The sequence below is a fragment of the Labeo rohita genome, chromosome 1, assembly GCF_022985175.1.
Source record: "Labeo rohita strain BAU-BD-2019 chromosome 1, IGBB_LRoh.1.0, whole genome shotgun sequence".
In the NCBI taxonomy this organism is placed as follows: Eukaryota; Metazoa; Chordata; class Actinopteri; order Cypriniformes; family Cyprinidae; genus Labeo; species Labeo rohita.
In genome coordinates this window covers 33057360-33079227 of record NC_066869.1, presented here as the reverse complement: position 1 = coordinate 33079227, position 21868 = coordinate 33057360, and the positions used below count along the sequence as shown (strand labels likewise).

At 34.5% G+C, this 21868-nt stretch overlaps 1 protein-coding gene across 5 annotated transcripts in view; it reads right to left on the bottom strand.

Annotated features, from left to right (window-relative positions):
• trim2a (tripartite motif containing 2a) overlaps positions 1-13207 on the bottom strand; it is a 36167-nt gene extending 22960 nt beyond the window's left edge. The window contains exon 1 of one of the 5 annotated variants that reach the window (XR_007827887.1): positions 1098-1468. The gene's annotated coding sequence lies outside the window, so the exon portion shown is untranslated. Of the gene's footprint in view, positions 1-1097; positions 1469-4151; positions 4478-11649; positions 11785-13090 lie in introns of those variants that run through there. The other 4 variants (XM_051111525.1, XM_051111506.1, XM_051111516.1 and 1 more) reach the window with 4 other exon arrangements.
• Positions 13208-21868: the final 8661 nt, after the last annotated feature.

Genomic DNA, 21868 nt, shown 5'->3' with positions numbered 1-21868 from the left:
AACTAAGGAAACAAGGCTGAAAGGAAAGAAATACAAATCTGTGGCTTTGAGAGGGAACTAAAGCAAGTGAGATTTTCAAGAAATGTGAGATATTAGCAAATAAAAAATAAACCTTTTTTTGTTTCTGAATTATTTTTAAGGGGAAAAAATGCAACCTTAAAAAAAAACCTTACTAGATACATCTGTCCCGATGCTAAACACAAAAAATAGCAAATTAATTCATAGGTGTACAATTTCTTGATTGTTGAAATCAGAATATTACAACATTTTCACAAATTACTGATGTTACATCATTATTTTTAAGTATGTATCTGAACTATTTTACATTTTTAGCAATGTAAAGTGATGTCAAGTTTTTTTGTATTTTTTTCTTAAAAATAATTCAGCAAAGTCTTTTTTTATATGCTTATATCTTACATTTCTTCTAAATTCCACATGTTTAGTTCCCTCTCAACCTACAGCCTTGTATTACTTTCCTTTTAGCCTTGTTTTCTCAGTTTCTCAGATTTTTTTCCCATCTGTGCTATTTCCTAATTGTCCTGTTTTACTTTTTAGCAACGTAAAGCGATGAGTTCACACATGGATTTGACAGCAGCTGAATATTATTTTTTCAGGCTATTTGCTATTCAGGCAAATCTAAATCAAATTTCTTACACTCCTACAAGACCCTGTCATTTTCCGCATGCCATCCCAGCTTGGTCATGTTACGTAATATTTATATAAGCACGACTGGTGCACAATTTCTCTGTCACATCAAAGAATGAATGATGAAGATATTAACAACAGTAATTTACCCCTAAAGATCCCAAAAAGACACATTACATTACACACCAGACTAGCAGCACCAGAAGTCACAATATAAAGCAATCAGTCTTTAAGTCAACCATAAAGTTGTATCAAAAACAGCTATATATCATCCATCAAGATTCTCCACAAATTAGTAATAATTAGTAATAATAAAGCATTAGTAATAATAAAGCATTGCTGCATCCAACATAAGAGTACTATCCATAGTCACAAAATGTTACCAGCAGCACTGTGAGAGAATCAATGGAGTAACAACAGTGTATATCAGAAAGATTTCCACTGAAACCTACCATCAACCAGCTGTTCTCAAGGCACCGTCCCACATGTTGATACCCAGCAATGCTGCGTTTCACGTCTGCACTGAGCAGGAAAGATGTCTGAGCACTGCTAAGCCAGCATAAGTATGACAGCTCATTTCAAACTAGCACACGAGGAAGGGGATTACTGGTCCCTCGCTGCCTCTGGGTCTTTAATCAGGCCACACCTTTCTTTCGTTCACGCTCTACGTCATTCATAAATTCACCATGTAAACATTCACTTTCCATCCCACCCTTTTTCCTCTCATCAACTCTCTCTCTCTCTAAATGCTAACTCACTGCAGTGCTCTTTGCAAAGCATTGTGGGACTGTGATGTAATTCTGAGTCTTAGAAGAAATGAAGGTGCAGATGCCGGGACCAGTTCTCAGCCAATACGGCATTAGGAGATTAGACTGAACAGTGATGCAGAAGCAAAGTCTGAGAGAGAGGGAATATGAGAAAGCGCAAGCCAATGAGATACAGCTGCTTTTGTCAGCATGCGTTATTAGTGCTGACTCACAGTAAGGCAGTCAGAAATGTGAGAGGGATGCTGTGGGGGTGAGACTAGAATAAACAAACATACTTCAAAGCATGAAAGCTTCGGAAATATGAATTTGGTTAATTAAGAAATGTGATCAAGAACTAATTAAACGGATGAGACATGAAAAAACCTCACTCTCATGTGATTCCAAACCTCTGTACATTACCTTCTTGTGTGGAAGACAAAAAGAGATATTTAGCAGAATGTCCAAGATGTTTGTTTTTTTTCGTACAAGGAAAGCAGATGGGGACCAGTATTAGTGGAAAACATTCATTTTCATTGTATGGTAAATGACCATGAAAAAACGTGTAACAAAGTATCAGGCAAAATGAATCTGCTTTATTAATTCCTCAATTAAAAGTTAACAAAGATGTCAAGCTATTGCTGTTTATTATCACCATAACCGCTTATGTCTGGGCTTGAATGCACTTTATGGGTACGAAAAGTGCTATTATGGGAGGCATGACAGGCAGCAAATTCACAAGAACCGGTATAAAAATTAATTCCAGTACTGTCATTCATAATCGGTAGTATAACAAGCCAATAAGGTAGCTTAATTGTTATACAGACAAACAAAACATGTTTTCAAACATTTGGGATTAATAAGACCTGTAATGTTTTTTAAAGAAGTCTCTTATGCTCATCATGGCTGCATTTATTTGATCAAAAATACAGAAAAAAACAGGAATATTGCATGGTTACAATATAAAATACATACAATATAAAATAATGATGTCTATTTTAATATACTTTAAAATATAATTTATTCCTGTAATGCAAAGCTGAATTGTCATCAGATATTACTGCAGTCTTTAAGTGCCACATGATCCTTCAGAAATTATTCTAATATGCTGATTTATTATTATTATTATTATCAATGTTTGAAACTGTTGTGCTGCTTAATATATTTTAGAACATGTGATTCTTTTTTTCAGGATTCTCTGATGAATAAAAAGTACTGCATGTTTTTAAAATATAAATCTTTTGTAACAAAAGTCTTTTCTATCACTTTTTATCAATTTAACACATCCTTGCTGAAAAAAAGTATTAATTTATTAAAAAAAAGAATGGTAGTGTATATTGTTACAAAAGATTTCTATTTTAAATAAATGCTGTTCTCTTTAAATTTTTATTTACCAAAGAATCCTGAAAAAAAAGCAAAATATTAAGCATCACTGACAATAAATCAGCATGACAAAATTATTTCTGAAGGATCATGTGACATTGAATACTGGAGTAATGATGCTGAAAATTCAATTTTTTATTTTATTATTATTAAATTTTTTAATCAAATAAACGCAGCCTTGATAAGCATAAGAAACTTCTTTAAAGAACATCACAAATCTTGATCTTTGAATGGAATAATAATAAATTATTTAAAAAATGTGACATTAACATGGCAAAAATTTGAATGTTGCTTTTATAAAAATATAAAGCAAAACATAAATGTAGTATAATGTAGGCTATGCGACTAGTATTTCTAACACTGACTAGCAGCAGCAGTAGCTGGGTGGTCTCGCAAATCCCTGTTATTCATATATCAACACTTATCAATAAACATAAACAGAGCTCATCAAATATGGTAAACACGGATCTGAGCAAGAACAAACATCATTTGTCTTGAGCCTTAATCGAGCACAAATTGGCTTCCGTTTGCCATATTTTATATTTATATGTAAATAAAAGCCTATATTAAATCTGTTCATCATATATATTCATAATGCCTCTTCAGAAGACTTGGTTTTAAACCACTTGATTCATATGAATTATGTTAACTTGATTCATATGAATTATGTCTTTTTGAACTTTTTGAACATCAAAGTTTTGGTTGCACACTGTCAGAAAAAATGGTGCATATTAGTCCCCTAGAGTAGTAATAATACCCTTAAGGTAGTAGTATGTACTATTATGAACCCTTCAGGGGTAAAGAAGGTACAAAGGTGCCCCTTTGAGGGTAATGCCCCAGTGACAAGCTGTTGTTTCCCTAAAGGAGCGCTTGAACTTTCAATGGAGATACAGAAATAGTATTTTTTGAGGATTAATAAAAGTGTTATGGGTTTGGAATGACATAAGGGTGAGTAAATGATATTTTGTGAGAACTGTCCCTTTAACTTAAAATAAAATATTTATCAGTTGTTGTAGTAAATTTATTGCTTTTGGTATCAACTAGTGAAATTTTACTATCGTTGCCACCACTGGGTACAAAAAAAGCAATCAGGTATATTGAAAAAGAACAAAAGCATAAATGAAAAGGCATAATTTTCCAATCACTCAGAAATAATATTTAAACACATATAAACAATAATAGCAACACAATTTCTGATATCTTAAGTCCGTTTTTACAAACACAGAGTGCATGCATAAATGACAGACACAGTAACAAAAACATAAACCTTCATAAACAAAAAACAAAAGCAATCATGACAAATCAGTGTAAGACAATACTATATTAAACACTGTAATGTGCGTTGCTCTAAACAGAACTTTCATGGTTGGATTTACTCACTCTCATTTCTACAGAGGAATCCTAGTTTTCTTCAGCATACAGCTGGGAAAGCATTACTGCCAAACAACCAGGTCAGCTCTGCTATGATGTTGTTCTAAACAGTCCAGCCCATCACAGGGCTTTCCAGACACTGAGCTCAGCTGTTTTGTTTATGACCCGCCTTGGCAATTGACCACATTAGCTTCACACAGCCAAACTGACCAGTGACCATGGTGATGACCAAGACTCTAACCACATCGGTCCAAACAACAAAAACAAAGCTCCTCAGTATATTCCACTTCTTTTAGCTTAAATTAAGCCAGAGGTTTGAGTAAAACGCATATTTAAACATATCTGAAATCAGGTATTACATTGTTAAAAATGTTTTACTGCAGGTATTTATTTAGCAGGTATGTTTGTTTCACTTTTTTTGTGAGTAATTTTCAAATAAGCCAAGTCAGCTGCCATAAATATAACCTAAATAATAAATAATAATTAGGGCTGGGTTTTGACACAAATGTCACGATTCGATTCGATTTTCATTCACAAGCTTGCGATTCGATTACCAATTCGATTCGATATTGATTATTTTGGATATATATATCAGGTACAGTACATGCCAAATTTTCTCAAGGAAAAAAAATCTTAACTAATGAGTCAGTTGATACTAGATTATAATATATAAGGTTAAAATTTGTGCTATACAACCGCTTAAATCACACTTAAGTTTTTATAATAAAGTTACAATTACTTCAGTTACTTCAGTTTCAGCATATAAACATTTAAACAGATGTTTACATAAACATCTTAAAAACTTGGATGGATTCATTCAAACATAAAACATAAAAGAACAGCAAAAATGCTCCTCTCTGCAGTTTATTTTTCTGACTGACTATTCAGTTTATGATCATATGCTTTCTGAGGTTAATGCGATGTTACATGAATTGTTCATAAGCTGTTATATTGACATCTTTGTGAAAAATTAAATTACGTTCAAAACTAGTGAACTCTTTTTGCAGTCTAACAACTACAGTTTACCATGCACTGTATGTACAGTAGAAAGTGTTTGTGTGAGCATTTGTAATTTGTCAGCATACACCAGGATGGACTGCAATGGAGAGGAACCAATCAATGACCATGTGGAGGCTCATCAGAGAGGTCAAAGAGGCCTGGGGCCTCTGAAAGAAGTGGGATGGAAGAGAGTAGGGACTGTTATATCAGTCTGGAAAAAGGTCAAATCTATCTGATTTCTTTTAGAAATCTATCTATTGTAGCCCATTTTATAGGGAACATTGTAATATATACACACAAAGTAAGTTTGGCTGCACTTCTGCAACATTTCCAAGCTGGCGAAGTAGCTCTGAATTAATCATATGACTCTGGCTAGATTATGTGGTCATACAAACCTACAAACCATGCAACAACGGAAAACCAACTGTATAGAACTTAATCATTAAGTTGGCTTGAAAAAGCCAACTTACTGATATTGTATTTAAACTTATTCTTATTCTTCTTCTTCTTCTTCTTCTTCTGAGACCCTTTTTTAAAACGTATCTCCTCCTAGAGCTTTTAAGCTACAGCCACCAAACTCGGCCCAGACCTGCAGACTGGTCTGACTCGGGTTGCTATATCTTTTCAGACTGATCCGGCTTACGGTTTTCGTAAACCGGACCGTCAAAACCACCAAAAAATCCCATAGACTTACATTGACGGAATGTTCAGATAAGCCAGCTCCAACTGTCAAAATTCAAATCTAAACTCCAAGAATCCTTTGAGACTAAATGAAGCTTCACTTCTATGTACTATTACTAATCCATTTAGACTCATTCAAACTCATCTAATATTTCTAATCTATTTAAGTCATGTTAGCAGTATGCTAGTAACATGCTAATCATGCTAGAATCATGCTAGTATCTTGCTAATCATGCTAGAATTATGCTAGTAACATGGTAATCATCCTAGAAACATACTAGTAACTTGATAACCATGATAGAATCATGCTAGTAACATGCTTATCATACTAAAAACATGATAACAACATGCTAATCATGCTAACAGCTTGCTAGTCATACTAGAGTCAGGCTAGTAACATGCTTATCATATTAGAAACATGCTAGTAACATGCTAGTAACATGTTAAATATGCTAGCAACATGCTAATAACTTGCTAATCATGGTAACAATATGATAGTAACACCATAGCAATCACCCTGAGTACCCTAGCAACCACCTAGCAACACCTTAGCAACCACCCTGGGTACCCTAGCAACTGCCTAGCTACACCTTAGCAACCACCCCCGGGTACCCTAGCAACCACCTAGCAACACCCTAGCAAACACCCAGAGTACCCTAGCAACTGCCTGACAACACCTTAGCAACTACCCCAGGTAGCATAGCAACCACCTAGCAACTTAAATAGCAACCACCCTGAGTACTCTAGCAACTGCTTAGCAACACCTTAGGAACCAGCCTGAGTACCCTAGCAACCGCCTAGCAACAACCTAGCAACCATCCTGGATACCCTAGCAACCACGTAGCAACACCCTAGCAACCATGCTGAGTACCCTAGCAACCACATAGTAACACCTTAGCAACCAGCCTGAGTACCCTAGCAACTGCCTAGCAACTCCCTAGCAACCGCCTAACAACACCTTAGCAACCAGCCTGAGTACCCTAGCAACCACATAGTAACACCTTAGCAACCGCCATGGATACCCTAGCAACCGCATAGTAACTCCCTAGCAACCGCCTCCCTAGCAACCGCCTAACAACACCTGCAACCCCCTGGCCCTAGCAACCGCTTAGCAACTCCTAGCAACCGCCTAACAACACCTTAGCAACCAGCCTGAGTACCCTAGCAACCGCCTAGCAACACCTTAGCAACCCCTACCCACCCTGGATACCCTAGCAACCACATAGTAACACTCTAGTAACCACCCTGAGTACCCTAGCAACTGCCTAGCAACACCTTAGCAACTGCCCTAGCAGACCACCCTGGATACCCAAGCAACCACATAGCAACACCCTAGCAACCACCTGAGGTTTTTCACCCTAGCAACCACCCTGAGTAACCTAGCAACCACACAGCAACACCATCACTATCTGTTTTATAATAATGACTGTAATTGCCTTCAAAATATTCAGACTTTTCAATCTTTCAAACTATTTTAAACTGAAGACAGTCAAACTTACCTTTGGAAACTTTTAAAACTTTCTTTTTGGCTAACTTTTTCAATCACAATACCACAAGAGTTTGTCTTAATGTCAGCTTTCTGTAACCAGGCAACAACAGCACCCCCTGCACAGCAAAATCACAATAATTAGCATAAAATATAATTGACAAGTGAGTGACATTGTGCCTTTGTGTGTCAAAGCCTGAAAAAAAATTCAAAACAGCTCAATTTTCAAGTGCAAGAGAAATGCTTTTAGTTTCTTGCTTCTCCATTTACTGTTGAGTGATTCACAATATAAAACCAGACAGAAAAGTGCTTTAAGCCTACTATTAAGAAGTGTGTGCGTGAGTACCAAACAATTTTAACGTAACTGTTCATTAGCAACACAATGATTGAACAGGGCTGCGCTTCCCAAAAGCATTGTAGATTCTAGACATCAGCGATGCACTGACATTTTGGCAATGAAACATTTTCAGCTAAATCAGCAATTTCTGATTGAGGTCAAATATTTTTTGGGAGCCGAAACTCCCAAAGAAGAGCGTTTTGCTAAATATATGCACATATTCTTTATATTTTTACTTAACCTGCTATTTAATGTATGTTTGAATAAATCTGTCATGAAAACATTTTTTTTTTAATTACAGCCACTGTTTAAATGTTCATATTGTATAACTACAAATTAGAGTAGAAACATAAAAATATAAAATCCATAAAAACTGCCTTCTGTGCAATGTTTGTAAAAATCATTGTGTTTTGAGTGTTGATGATTACATAAATTTGATTAATTAATTGATTATTAAAAACTTTTTTTGATCAAATGAATACTTTAACTTTGGATTCTGTGTTTCGGTTTAAAGAAACAAATTTCTGTGAATCACTGTAACTATGAATTTTAATTGTTTTTAATTGAACGGCTACATGTAATATTTGTCACACAGCAGGACTATTTGCAGTTGCAGATTAATACAATGCAAATATAAACAAATAAATTAATTAAACAAATAAATACACACACGCAAACAAGTAAAAGTACGTCAGTTAAAGATTTAGTTCACTTCCAGAACAAAAATTTACAGATGATTTACTCACCCCCTCGTCATACAAGATGTTCATGTCTTTCTTTCTTCAGTCATAAAGAAATTATGTTTTTTGAGGAAAACATTTCAGAAATTTTCTCCATATAGTGGACTTCTATGGTGCCTGCGAGTTTGAACTTCCAAAACGCAGTTTAAATGCAGCTTCAAAGGGCTCTAAACGATCCCAACCGACGAAGATGGGTCATATCTAGCGAAATGATTGGTTATTTTCTAAAAAAAATTAACATACTTTTTAACCTCAAATGCTCGTCTTGTCTAGCTCTGCAGTGCGCAAAATCGCCCCACATCGCTGCAGAAGTACCAACCCAGTGTTTACAGAGTGAACGGCAAACGTTCTTTACAAAAAAAGGTAAAACAGCGATGTAGGATGATCATGAAGTTGGAGGAAATAAATGAGATGGGAGTTTTTCGACCTACCCTAACTGTATTGAACTGGACTGCACAGAGTTTGCATGTGCATCGCAGATGTAGACAAGATGAGCATTTGAGGTTAAGCAGTATACAAATTGTAATTTTTTTAGAAAATAACCGATTGTTTTCCTAGATAAGACCCTTCTTCCTCGGCTGGGATCGTTTAGAGCCCTTTGAAGCTGCACTGAAACTGTACTTTGGATGTTCAAACTCGCAGGCACCATAGAAGCCCACTAGAAAATTCCTGAAATGTTTTCCTCAAAAAAACATAATTTCTTCACGACTGAAGAAAGAAGACATGAACATCTTGGATGACAAGGGGGTGAGTAAATCATCTGTAAATTTTTGTTCTGGAAGTGAACTAATCCTTTAACTGACATACTTTTATTTGTTTGTGTGTGTGTACTTATTAGTTTAATCTATTTATATTTATATTTTCATTGCATTAATCTGCAATTGCAGATTATCTGCAATCTGCAATTCCTGCTGTGTGACAAATATTACATGTAGTCGTTCAATTAAAAACAACATTTTTGTTTTGGAAGTGAACAAATCCTTCAACGAAAAAGGAGAAAAAAAATACACATGGGTAGCTCACAGACATGACCTTTGTCATACATTCACAGCCCATCACAATCCATGTCACACAGGGTTGACTCTTTACATGGCCCCTCCTCCACCACTTTCATCAGCACTAATCATCTCATCAGAGCTTTGACCCAGACTTACACACACATACACTCGCTGCCAGGGCATGTGTGACACCCACCACTAGACACAGGGAGAAACCAAAAAGCAATATTAAAACATAGTAAATTCTGTTCATTCATCCTGCCATAATTTAACAAGAGGAATGTCAGCTTTGCTTATTCAATTTAGGTTAGCCAAATTCATATTTTTAAGAATCAGCAAAATAGTGAGATTATCCTACAGTACAGAATAATCAGCTTCACAAGAGAATAAAAATAATGAAAAATTAAATCCTTTTATCCGCAGCCTTCGAGTCTATGATTTCAGCATGAGGACAGAGGGTAGACACAGATGCACTGCATATCTGTCAATTTCACCATATGCCAATTCTACATTGATTTATGCAGTACTCAGCCATTAAAAATAAGTAACTGTAAGAGATTTGAGTTACCAATATAATACTGACAGACAGTTCAGAAATGGACAACAATTGTAATAGTTTATGGAAAATAAAACCTTGTTTAGGTTCAACCAATCAAAGTATTTCAGTTCCTCCATTTAATCATCAGTAACGAAATTAAACCAAAATTCGTGAACAGTCACAGTACTTGTGCAATTCTGTTTTAACTAATGGACATTTAAGTAGTGACCTCAGCAACAGCCTGCATGCCTCAAATTTCAGACTAGTAAGACTACATTTTGTCCACTATTTTTATACTCTGCATATGTACAGTTTGTAGCAGATTTATAATAACTTAATATCAGTCTTGTCCTACACAAAACGTATGTCTACTTATATTGGTCCTTTTTTTGGAACTAGTATTATAAATCACCAAGCACTTTAGTTGTTTGGAAACGAACAACGAGGACCTTTAACCAAATTTCTCTGTTCACGTTTAACCAAAAAAATAAAAAAATAATAATAATCTCACAGGTTGTGCACAGCATAGAGAATGTGTAAATTATGCTAAAAAAAATTGGGGTTAATGATACCATTCAGTGTTAAAATTCTAGAAAACACTCTGTCTTTAGTGCCACTAAAAATATCATGAGCCACTGCCTTCCTGTATGCAAACCAGGACACTGGGCCAATCAGCTTCCTGAACAGGCCTATCGGCTTGAGTGTGTGTGCCTTATGGCCCAAGAAGTTAAACTGATCTTGTTTATAATCTGCGTTTCCTTTCATAGAGCCATTTTGGTTAAGACAAACAGTACTACGCAACACTTGTCTGAAATTATGTGTTAATTCAGACAAACTGCTGGCTTGGAAGGTTTGCAGCGTTAAAGAAAGCTGTTATTACAACTGTGTGTGTGGCAGCATCTTCAGCTGATTATATACATTACAGTGATCATTAAAGTTGCAATCTCTGTGTGAATAACAATAGGAGAGCAAGGAGCACCACCAAGGTCTAACTGTCGGAAAAGATTAAAATAAAGTACTCACAGACACACACACACACACACACACGTCTTATATCAGAGTGGCATATTTTCCTTGAACAGGCGTCAGTGCACAATCTGCAAGTGTGTAGATAAACTCTCTCCAGACATGCAGGAAGGGAGCAGGGCTGTCACATTACAATGAATTACCACAAAAGAAAACGGCTTGTGTATAGTAATGTTACTGTATTCTGAAAATTGTAGTGATCATATAATTCAGGTAATTGTGATTTCTGAAAATGTTGGTAGGCTACAGGTGAATTCAGGTTACCTGAAGCATCTGAACACACTAGTTGAGCTTCAGTAAAGTATATGGTTCTAATAATAACATTTTAATCATAACTCCCTGCAAATTATTTAAAATATTAGAACTGTAGTTGTGCACTAGGTCTAATAAAAGTACGATCAAGTAATTTTGATTATCATATACTGGTTGCCCTATCCTGCAACTGACAAACTGCAAATGCTGTCACAAACACTTTCTACTGTACATGTATATATATTATCATAGACAGATCATGATAGATAAATCTTCTGTCCTATACAAAGTTAAAGAAGCCTGTTGCATGCAGCATAATTTATGAAAATATTTTTAAAATTCACAGCCACAGATCAGTGAATACAAATGCACATGTTCCTGGCATCGCAGAAAGCTATATTCATCTTTCTCTATGTCTTCTGTTATCTCTCTGTGGTTGAAAATACTTACGCGATCTCCATGTCTGCACTCCTGCTCAAGCCGATTAATTCCAGAAAATAAAACCTTCAGATTGTCTCTGTCTGTCCACTCATTTTTCTCTTGATGAAACGTGAGTCACGCACGGATAACAAAACTCACTGTGCAGTCAGCTGCTGTCAAAAGCCAAAGGGAGGAGCCGTAGAAAGTGGCCAATCAGAACGCGTAAGGGCGGGGTTACCTTGACTAACCGCGGTTTTGGACCAATCGCAAGGGTCTATTTTAAATTAGGGCGAGGCATGTGAACTAGTTTGTGAGCTGTGGGGTTAAACTCACTGACCACGCAGCAGGGATGAGAGGATTTAAGAGTCACTGTAGTTCAGGTTGAGTGTTTCTACTTTAATCATATTTATTTAGAATACACATTTGTACCCAGAAGTGAGCTAAATCTGACACAACCTAATTTTGAGAACGTCTAAACACGGATAAAAAAATAGTTTTTATTGTTGTTGTTGTAGTTTTCTGTTAGGCTTAGAGTTAAAAGTATATGGAGTGTCCTCATTTAGAATTAGGGTTAGCACTAAAATTCACTTATTTACTTGTTTTCAAACGTGCACCAATACGTATTGTAGAGTAAGTACTAGTCCTAAACTCCCGTCAAATAATTCTGATTACCATGTCCTTCTTTTCTTCTACACAAAATGTCAACATTAAATTATATGTATAAATAACCACATGTTATGGATTATACATTATAACATGATGTCAGTGAAGGTATAAACCTTCTTGTTTAACATAAATGACAAAGACAAATGGGCAAAGATTACAAAAAAAAGATAAAATACTGAAACACAAGCATACAGAAATGCATCACAGTAAGTTTTTTTTTCACATTTTAGAGGAGACACAACATGGAGACCATATGTGTGGCATTAACAGAACTCGTAAGAATTCATTGCTATTGCAGGCTGCCTTTAGATATTCAGAAACTGTAAATCAATCAAAAAACAACAACAACAACAAAAAACTAATGTGCCTATATTGAGGGCAGTCACTTACCAGAATCTAAAAATGAGGAAATGCCTGTTACTACTGAAAATAAGTTAAAAGATTAAACTCAAATTTACATTTCGACAACCTGCACATAAATCATTGACTGTTCTAAGACCCCTGCTCGCCCACAAACACCAGACAAAGATTATAATTATAAGCCTGTGGAAAACTGTGAGTATCCCAACTGCAGCTGTATAAGTAAACAGGTAAACAGGACAATCTGAATTTGTTTCTCTGAAAATGATGCCTTCATTGCTGACTTATTTTCTAAAAATCCAGTTTTGAATGCAGTAATTCAAGAGAGTTAATGACCACAGAACTACAGTAAGAAGCCACTAAGGAGAATCTAAATTAATATGCTTGCTGAAGAAACTGAAGAAACCAACATGCCATAAATTGCCTAATAAACATGCTTACTAACCTGACAATATGCAGATCAAAGTTGTGTATAGCATGGCCTAATGACATCAAAACATTTATCTTTACATCAACATCCAGTAGCTACATTTACCTACAGGCTGATGGTGTCACATCTGAGATACACATCTTTTTAACTGCAGACATGCTTAGCTGGCTTGTTCCAAAAGTCTCACAGGACTGCCTTGTAGAAATTAGCTGACTCCCCCAGGACCACTGAGACTGGATTGGTCAGACTGTGGCACAGATTGGAACACACCCTCCCCCACCAACAACACACACATTGGTCATTAGTGTGCAAACTGGTAGAATGAGTTATATCAATGGAATTTTGGTTTATCAAATAACAAAATAACAAAGTTATTTTTAAAAGCCCATTTGAATATTTTACCTACAGTCAAACCAAAAGTTATTCAGACACCAGATTTAATTCTTTATATTTTTTTACTAGTGGGTGCAGGACACTATAGTTCATTTATATAAGTGAGGATAGCAAAACAAAAAAAGCCCTTTTGAATATTTGACCTACAGTCAAACCAAAAATTATTCAGACACTAGACTTGTTTATATTTTTTTACTCGTTGGTGCAGGACACTATAGTTCATTTATGAGATGCATTAAGTGAGGATAGCAAAATAAAGTAAACTACTCCGTGGACTACCAGTACAACTGATAAAAATTTGGGACCAAACATTATTCAGGCATTTTGACCTGACCATGTTTTGCTACAGTGTTTTTTCTTTAATTGCTAATGTGAACTTTTTACACCACAAACTAAACAAAATTAAGCATTGTTTGGTAATTGGTTGATCTAAATTGGTATCATCTAATTACTTAAATTTAACAACTGACAGCTATATTCAACCTAATTCATTTGTGAGACAGTCTGAATTTGTTCTGACCCAGTTTAACTCTGAGTTCTTGTCATATTTTATTACCATTTTCTAAACTATAGCAAATAAACTGTGATAATATGAGAAATGTTGAAGACGTCTGAATACGTTTTGGGTTGACTGTATATTTGCTAAATGCAATATCCAAACTTGATCAAATAAAATTATCAAAAAGGTTCACAGCAGCCAAGCTTATCAAATTTCATCATGTAATATCTTGCTTAACTCTTGTACAAGGAAGCAAGCCATTACTTCAATGGGAGTGAAAGAACTACTGTAATATTACTGCTGTCCACCAGAGGGAACCACAGCTTCACAATCGCATCATTTTAATGACGCGTTAATGATAAACACTCATAACTAATAACTGCTGGAGAAACCTTTATATTTAATATATAATATAATAGATGTTTATATTTTTATACGGTTTTAACTGAAGCCGTAAACATTTAAATGGAACTTTAAATGCATAACCCTGTCTAGGTTTTGACTTTTGCTATTTGTGTTAGTATTTCTGAATCCATACGTATTAACCGTTTAATCAGTGTCGAGTGCTTTGGACTACGTTTGTGCTTTGTACTATTTTAGTGCTCTTTGGTAGGATTGTACAACAGTAGACCGTGTGTAACATTCAAACAATAACAATCGTATGGACTTGAGCTGCAGCCATGTTCATCAACATTCTATTACTATTATAACGTCATGTATTTGGAACTTGTAGTCTTTAGTTTTCGTGTGTGAATAGGGTGAACAAAGTCTTCACATGAAGATAAATTTCTATAGAAGTACAAAAAAAATCATTAACTGTATTTAGAGTAATCACAAAAACATATCTCTAATACTGATCTTCTCTGTTCCTTGTTGTGCATGACATGACTGTCCATCTACCTGCTCCTGTTTGAGTCACAGCACAGCAGGGGTTAATGTAGCAAGAAAGGTCATTAAACAACAGTAAATTAAAAGGTAAGTTTAGTAACCTAAATGTTTAATACGTAATATTAATGCTACATATAAATAGATGAGAAAATTGCATTAACATGTTAACATTAACATACAGTACCACGTTTGAGCTCCTGCTATGGTAAATGTCATATGACAATAGTAACAAGGTGATTTCAATAACCCAAATGCTTCTTACAAAAATTAGAAAGTGTTTGATCTAAATGCATCATAAAATCAATGTATTTCTGATACTGGTCTTCTGTGTATTTTCTATGCTTGTCTCTCTGCTTATACACATCACTGTTTCCTGAGTCTCCACTGAGTCCTGACTCCCTACTACTGAAAATATGGGCAGTGTGACATCATTAACAAGGTAATTTCAGTAAACTAAATGTTTCTTACAGTATTAAATCAGAAAACCTTTCATTTGACTACACGACAAAATCACTGTATTTCTGATACTGGTCTTCTGTGTTTTTTCTTTGCTTGACTCTCTTCATCTACATGTCACTGTTTGAGCCCCTACTATGGTATATGTGGGTCATGTGACAATAATAAATAAACAAGGTAAGTCCAATAACCCAAATGTTTCTTGCAAAAAGAAAATTAGAAATTTTTTTCTATGCTTGATGCTCGTCTGCGTCACTGTTTGAACCCCTACTATGGTAAATTTGGGTCATGTGACAACAATAAATGAACAAGGTAAGTTCAATAACCCAAATGTTTCTTATAATATACAAACTTGGGTCATGTGACATTCTTAAGAAGGTGATTTCAGTAAACTAAATGTTTCTTACAACATTAAATCAGAAAGCCTTTCAGTTGACTACATCAAAAAATCACTATTTCTGATACTGGTCTTCTGTTTATATGCTCTCTTCATCTACATGTCACTGTTTGAGTCCCTACAATGGTAAATGTGGGTCATGTGACAACATGAAATTAACAAGGTAAGTTCAATAAACCAAATGTTTCTTATAATATACAAACTTGGGTCATGTGACATTCTTAAGAAGGTGATTTCAGTAAACTAATTGTTTCTTACAACATCAAAATCAGAAAGCCTTTCATTTGACTACACGACAAAATCACTGTATTTCTGTGTTTTTTCTATGCTTGACTCTCTTCATCTTCATGCCACTGTTTGAACCTCTACTATGGTAAATTTGGGTCATGTGACAACAATAAATGAACAAGGTAAGTCCAATAACCCAAATGTTTCTTATAATGTACAAACTTGGGTCATGTGACATTCTTAAGAAGGTGATTTCAGTAAACTAAATGTTTCTTAAAATATTAAATCAGAAAGCCTTTCATTTGACTACATGACAAAATCACTGTATTTCTGATACTGGTCTTCTGTGTTTTTTCTTTGCTTGACTCTCTTCATCTACATGTCACTGTTTGAGCCCCTACTATGGTATATGTTTCTTGTAATATACAAACATTTGTCATGTGACATTCTTAAGAAGGTAATTTCAGTAAACTAAATGTTTCTTACAACATTAAATCAGAAAGCCTTTCATTTGACTACATCAAAAAATCACTATTTCTGATACTGGTCTTCTGTTTATATGCTCTCTTCATCTACATGTCACTGTTTGAGTCCCTACTATGGTAAATGTGGGTCATGTGACAGCATGAAATTAACAAGGTAAGTTCAATAAACCAAATGTTTCTTGCAAAAAGAAAATTAGAAAGTTTTTTCTATTCTTGATGCTCTTCTACATGTCACTGTTTGAACTTCTGCTATTGTGAATGTGAGTCATGTGACAACAATAAATGAACAAGGTATGTTCAATAACCAAATGTTTCATTAAATATAGAATCAGATGTTTCATTTGAATACATTAAAAAATCAGTGACTTTCTGATACTGGTCTTCTGTGTTTTTTCTATGCTTGACTCTCTTCATCTTTATGCCGCTGTTTGAACCTCTACTATGGTAAATTTGGGTCATGTGACAACAATAAATGAACAAGGTAAGTCCAATAACCCAAATGTTTCTTATAATATACAAACTTGGGTCATGTGACATTCTTAAGAAGGTGATTTCAGTAAACTAAATGTTTCTTACAACATTAAATCAGAAAGCCTTTCAGTTGACTACATCAAAAAATCACTATTTCTGATACTGGTCTTCTGTTTATATGCTCTCTTCATCTACATGTCACTGTTCGAGGCCCTACTATGGTAAATTTGGGTCATGTGACAACAATAAATGAACAAGGTAAGTCCAATAACCCAAATGTTTCTTGCAAAAAGAAAATTAGAAAGTTTTTTCTATGCTTGATGCTCTTCTACATGTCACTGTTTGAACCTCTACTATGGTATATGTGGGTCATGTGACAACAATAAATGAACAAGGTAAGTTCAATAACCCAAATGTTTCTTATAATATACAAAATTGGGTCATGTGACATTCTTAAGAAGGTGATTTCAGTAAACTAAATGTTTCTTACAACATTAAATCAGAAAGCCTTTCATTTGACTACATCATAAAATTACTATTTCCGATACTGGTCTTCTGTTTATATGCTCTCTTCATCTACATGTCACTGTTTGAGTCCCTACTATGGTAAATGTGGGTCATGTGACAGCATGAAATTAACAAGGTAAGTTCAATAAACCAAATGTTTATTGCAAAAGAAAATTAGAAAGTTTTTTCTATGCTTGATGCTCTTCTACATGTCACTGTTTGAACCTCTGCTATTGTAAATGTGAGTCATGTGACAACAATAAATGAACAAGGTATGTTCAATAAGCAAATGCTTCATTAAATATAGAATCAGATGTTTCATTTGAATACATCAAAAAATCAATGAATTTCTGATACTGGTATTCTGTGTTTTTCTATATTCAGCTCTCTTCATCTGCATGTCACTGTTTGAGCTTCTGTTATGGTAAATATGGGTGTTACATGTTACAACTTTTAATAACAAGGTAAGTTCAAATTCCTCTTACAATATAAAATGAGAAAAATATTTTATTTGAATACATCATAAAATCAGTGTATTTCTTATTTCTGATACTGGTCCTCTGTTTTTTTTTCCTATGCTTGGCTCCTCATCTACATGCCACTGTTTGAGCACACAATGGAAATTATGGCAAGAAGAATGGTCATGTGACAACATTACAATAATACAGTAAGCCAATTTTTTATTACAAAATCTAAATCAAATGCATTATTTAGCAATACTGATCTTAGTCTTTGCAAACCAAGCAAATATTATGCCATCTATTGGTACAACAGTGTAGTATGGAGTATCTGTAGATAAACAATAAAGAATAATCTTTCTCTTCATTCAAACAGGTTTGTTTGATTCTAAAACATGGAAATTCACTTCTCGCTCATCATAGATCCTAAAATCCACTTTGTCATTTTTTGTTCTTCAAGGCAATGGGTCAACTTCATCAAGAAGCTAGACATGAGATGATCTAAGACACAGCTGTTCCTCTGATCTTCAGTCAACCCAAAAGTGTCCACATCTGGCTACCAATCTGCTGAGATTGCTACTTTGTTGCTTTGAAGAAACAGCTGAAGACACCTCTTCATCAAGCATTTTACTTTCAGGAATCCATGACCATAATTAAAAGCACTTTGTATAAATACATTCTATTCACAGAAGGTGCTGGAACACTATTGTATTTGTACACTTTTGCCAAATATTCTTTCTCCACTCTGTGTTCAGAAAACACAATGTCATAGGAGATCTAAAACTTGGTTTGGGTGGTTGCAAATCCCTTCCACTACTCGAGCCCCACTTATCAAATCCGTCAGAAAGGAGGTGGTGTTATAATAAGTTCATTTGTGTTTTAATTCATATGTGTTGAACTGTAAAGGCTAAAATCCGCCTTTCCTCTTAATCCCTTAGTCAAGCTCTACAGAATTAAATTTCATTTCCACTTGGGAAATTTTTGTACTCTTTTCTCAAACACTTTTTCAAACTCCTCCCAGGCTGTTTGATTTGCACAAAACTTGGCATGCATCATCCCAAGACCCTTACGACAAAAATTTATCAAAACAGTTTTGCTTTATCCAAGCATTGTGAAGTTATAAGCCAATGAATTGGTCTGGCATTGACCATTTTGACAAATTTGAATAATCTGCTCAATCCAGTGTCTTAATGAATTTAATGAAACGATACAAATTGAGAAAATGACATTCTGAGGAGGCACAACAAATTGTGTCAAAATTTGTGCTTGGAGGCATTATAACTATAAACCTGTCATAACTGATGGGTATGATGGGTATATTCTTCAGGGCAAGTGCTAAACAAACCTGAAAAAACCAACAAAGATGGCCGCTATCAGTAAATCAAATTCCAACATACTAATAACAGCAAATATGAATGGCCTATCATGACAACAAAAATGGATAAAACGACTTATGTTAAAACGAGTATGTGTACCAATTTTGTGCAAGTCAGTAATTTATTTTAATTTTGTGCTAAAAACTCTGGAGCCATGTGTAATGTTTCTTCAGTGATTCTGATGAAATCTCAATGTATGTAGTGTATTTGAAAAGTTATCCTTCAGATGTGTGTATGTACTGTATGTATATTTACTTCAGTTGACACACTTTTTTTCTTATTTGATTCTATTTTATACCGTAAAGCACTTTGGAAACTAGTTGTGTAAATCTTGTGCTAGACTTGACTTGATTCCACACAAATAAAAAGTTTTAAAGATTGTAAGGTAACATCTTTACTATAGAAATACATTTTTTAAAAAAGGGGATAAGATAAACGCTTTTATAGCTGAAAATAATACAAATTCATTAGAATTTGCCAGTGACATTCACATTGAGTTAATTTAAATGTAAACATTAAACATGAATCCACACACACCACTGCTTATCACATATATTATGACAGATTTTTTTTTAACTTCTCTTTCAGTAACAGTCGTTTGTTTGTTTGTGTAATTCATCAAATCCTAACTAATAGTTAATAATAAAAAAAAAAAAATACATTTCATTTCTTGTTTCAACTACAAGAGCCATTGGTGCATAGACCCAGATGGCTGCTGCTTGCGCCTATATTAAGTATGACTTATTTGTCCAGTGTTAATAATTTCTACCTTGTGTGTGATACATGAGGACAATTCAAGGAAATCTGTCCTGGCATCGCTGACAGGCTGAAAGAAAACCGGAAAGCTTTGTACTATACCATGCAGTCTGACTTTTCTTCCTGAAACCTTGAAGATGTAAAAATAGCTCATAAATTACTGTAAAAATAGAAGAAAACATGGTTTGTTACTCATATACTATTATTTATGTACCCACCTGTGGCTTATTTTGCTATTACATAAAAATATTACAAACAAGAGGGCCTTTTTGTTTTCTTTTTAGTACTTTAGCCAGTATTTTGAGAATATACAGTATTTTGTTGATTACAGCCCAATCCAATAATTAAAAAAAGCATTTCTTCAAACATCTTTTAGCATAATTCTAAAACAAGAAAAAATAGGAAGATTTTTTTTCAAGAACACAAATAATCTACATTTATTTTGATGATTTATAAAAGTATAGAAATAAAAAGTAAAGCAAGGCTGACTTTAGAGCTGATCCATGCTATACTCACTGTCTGAACAGTAGAAGCAGTAGACCTAGTTTGACAGAAGTCTAATGTGCAGCAGGAAAAGCTCTTTCTGTTCATTCAATATTAAAACAGACCCTGATGTGGCAGTTTTACTTCACCAGTTATTTTTAGTCACACAGTTATCAGGCAAACCAAGCTGAATGTAATTTTTAATTTACCTGTTAGTTTTTATAAAGGATGTTAATCATATTAAAATTATTTTACACTCTGAATCAAAAACTATCTATGAGTGTGAGAGATTCAGTTATTTCAGTTTAGCTGGCCTTCCTTCCCATTAAAACCATTTGAGACATAAAAACCAAAGCCAAACAAGCATTAAAGACAATAATAGGCCCACATGTATGAGTTACCATACACTTACCGGTATGTGCCATTGCCTGTTTATAAAGAAAGCTGCTAGCTAACTAGTTTCATGGGACATTTTGTCACCCCATGCATTGTCAAAATAAAATGATCTCAGACCTGCTCTAATCAATCATTGGGAAAGTGATTATATGAGAAATAACCAAACAAGCTGTAAGTGTGCAGATATTGCTGTTAAAAAAAAATAAAGCTCACTCATTTAATCTACTGGCACAATGACACTGTCATTTATTGCCTACACAATATGAACTTGAAACTCAAGTCAAGAGTAAATAAACTGTTTAAAACCAGAATTAGAGCTCACAGTGTTCTTCTTTCATTTAATAATAATACACATAAATAATAATATATCAGAGAACTCATTTAACATAAAGCCATTCAATTACTGCTTGCACAAACATGAGTGTGTAATATGTATTTCCTGTGACTCAGTATAAAACTGAATACAATATGTCAAAACATATTGTTAAAACTAAATACAATATGTTTACACATTCAATGTAAAAACTGCAGTGTATGTGATGGATGATATCTGTGACAGCAACATTTTCAAGTCTATAAAATGATTATATGAGCATGGCATGCCTTCAAAATGTTTAAAACTTACTTTTACTACGCAGATATCCAGCAGTCTTAAGAGTCCTTTTTGCGTTGAATTATAACCGTATAATCGAGAGAATAACTATTCGCACTGCCTACAGCACGGAAAGCGAATGTGTCATCTTGCAGAGTACTCTCACTAAAATGCTTCATGTAAGACTAGTTTTACATGAATTATTCAGCTCTTTGTGAGCTGGGAGGAAAATATAAATAAATCATAGATTAGACCTTTCATGTTAACAGAATAATAACAGTTTTGAAAGAATAAAATCAGTGCTGACAGGATACAGGATATTCTCAGTTACTGACATATTTCATGAAACCAAAATTCACTTTAAATTGTGTTTCTTCTATCTATGATAGTCACGTGATAGATGTTTTT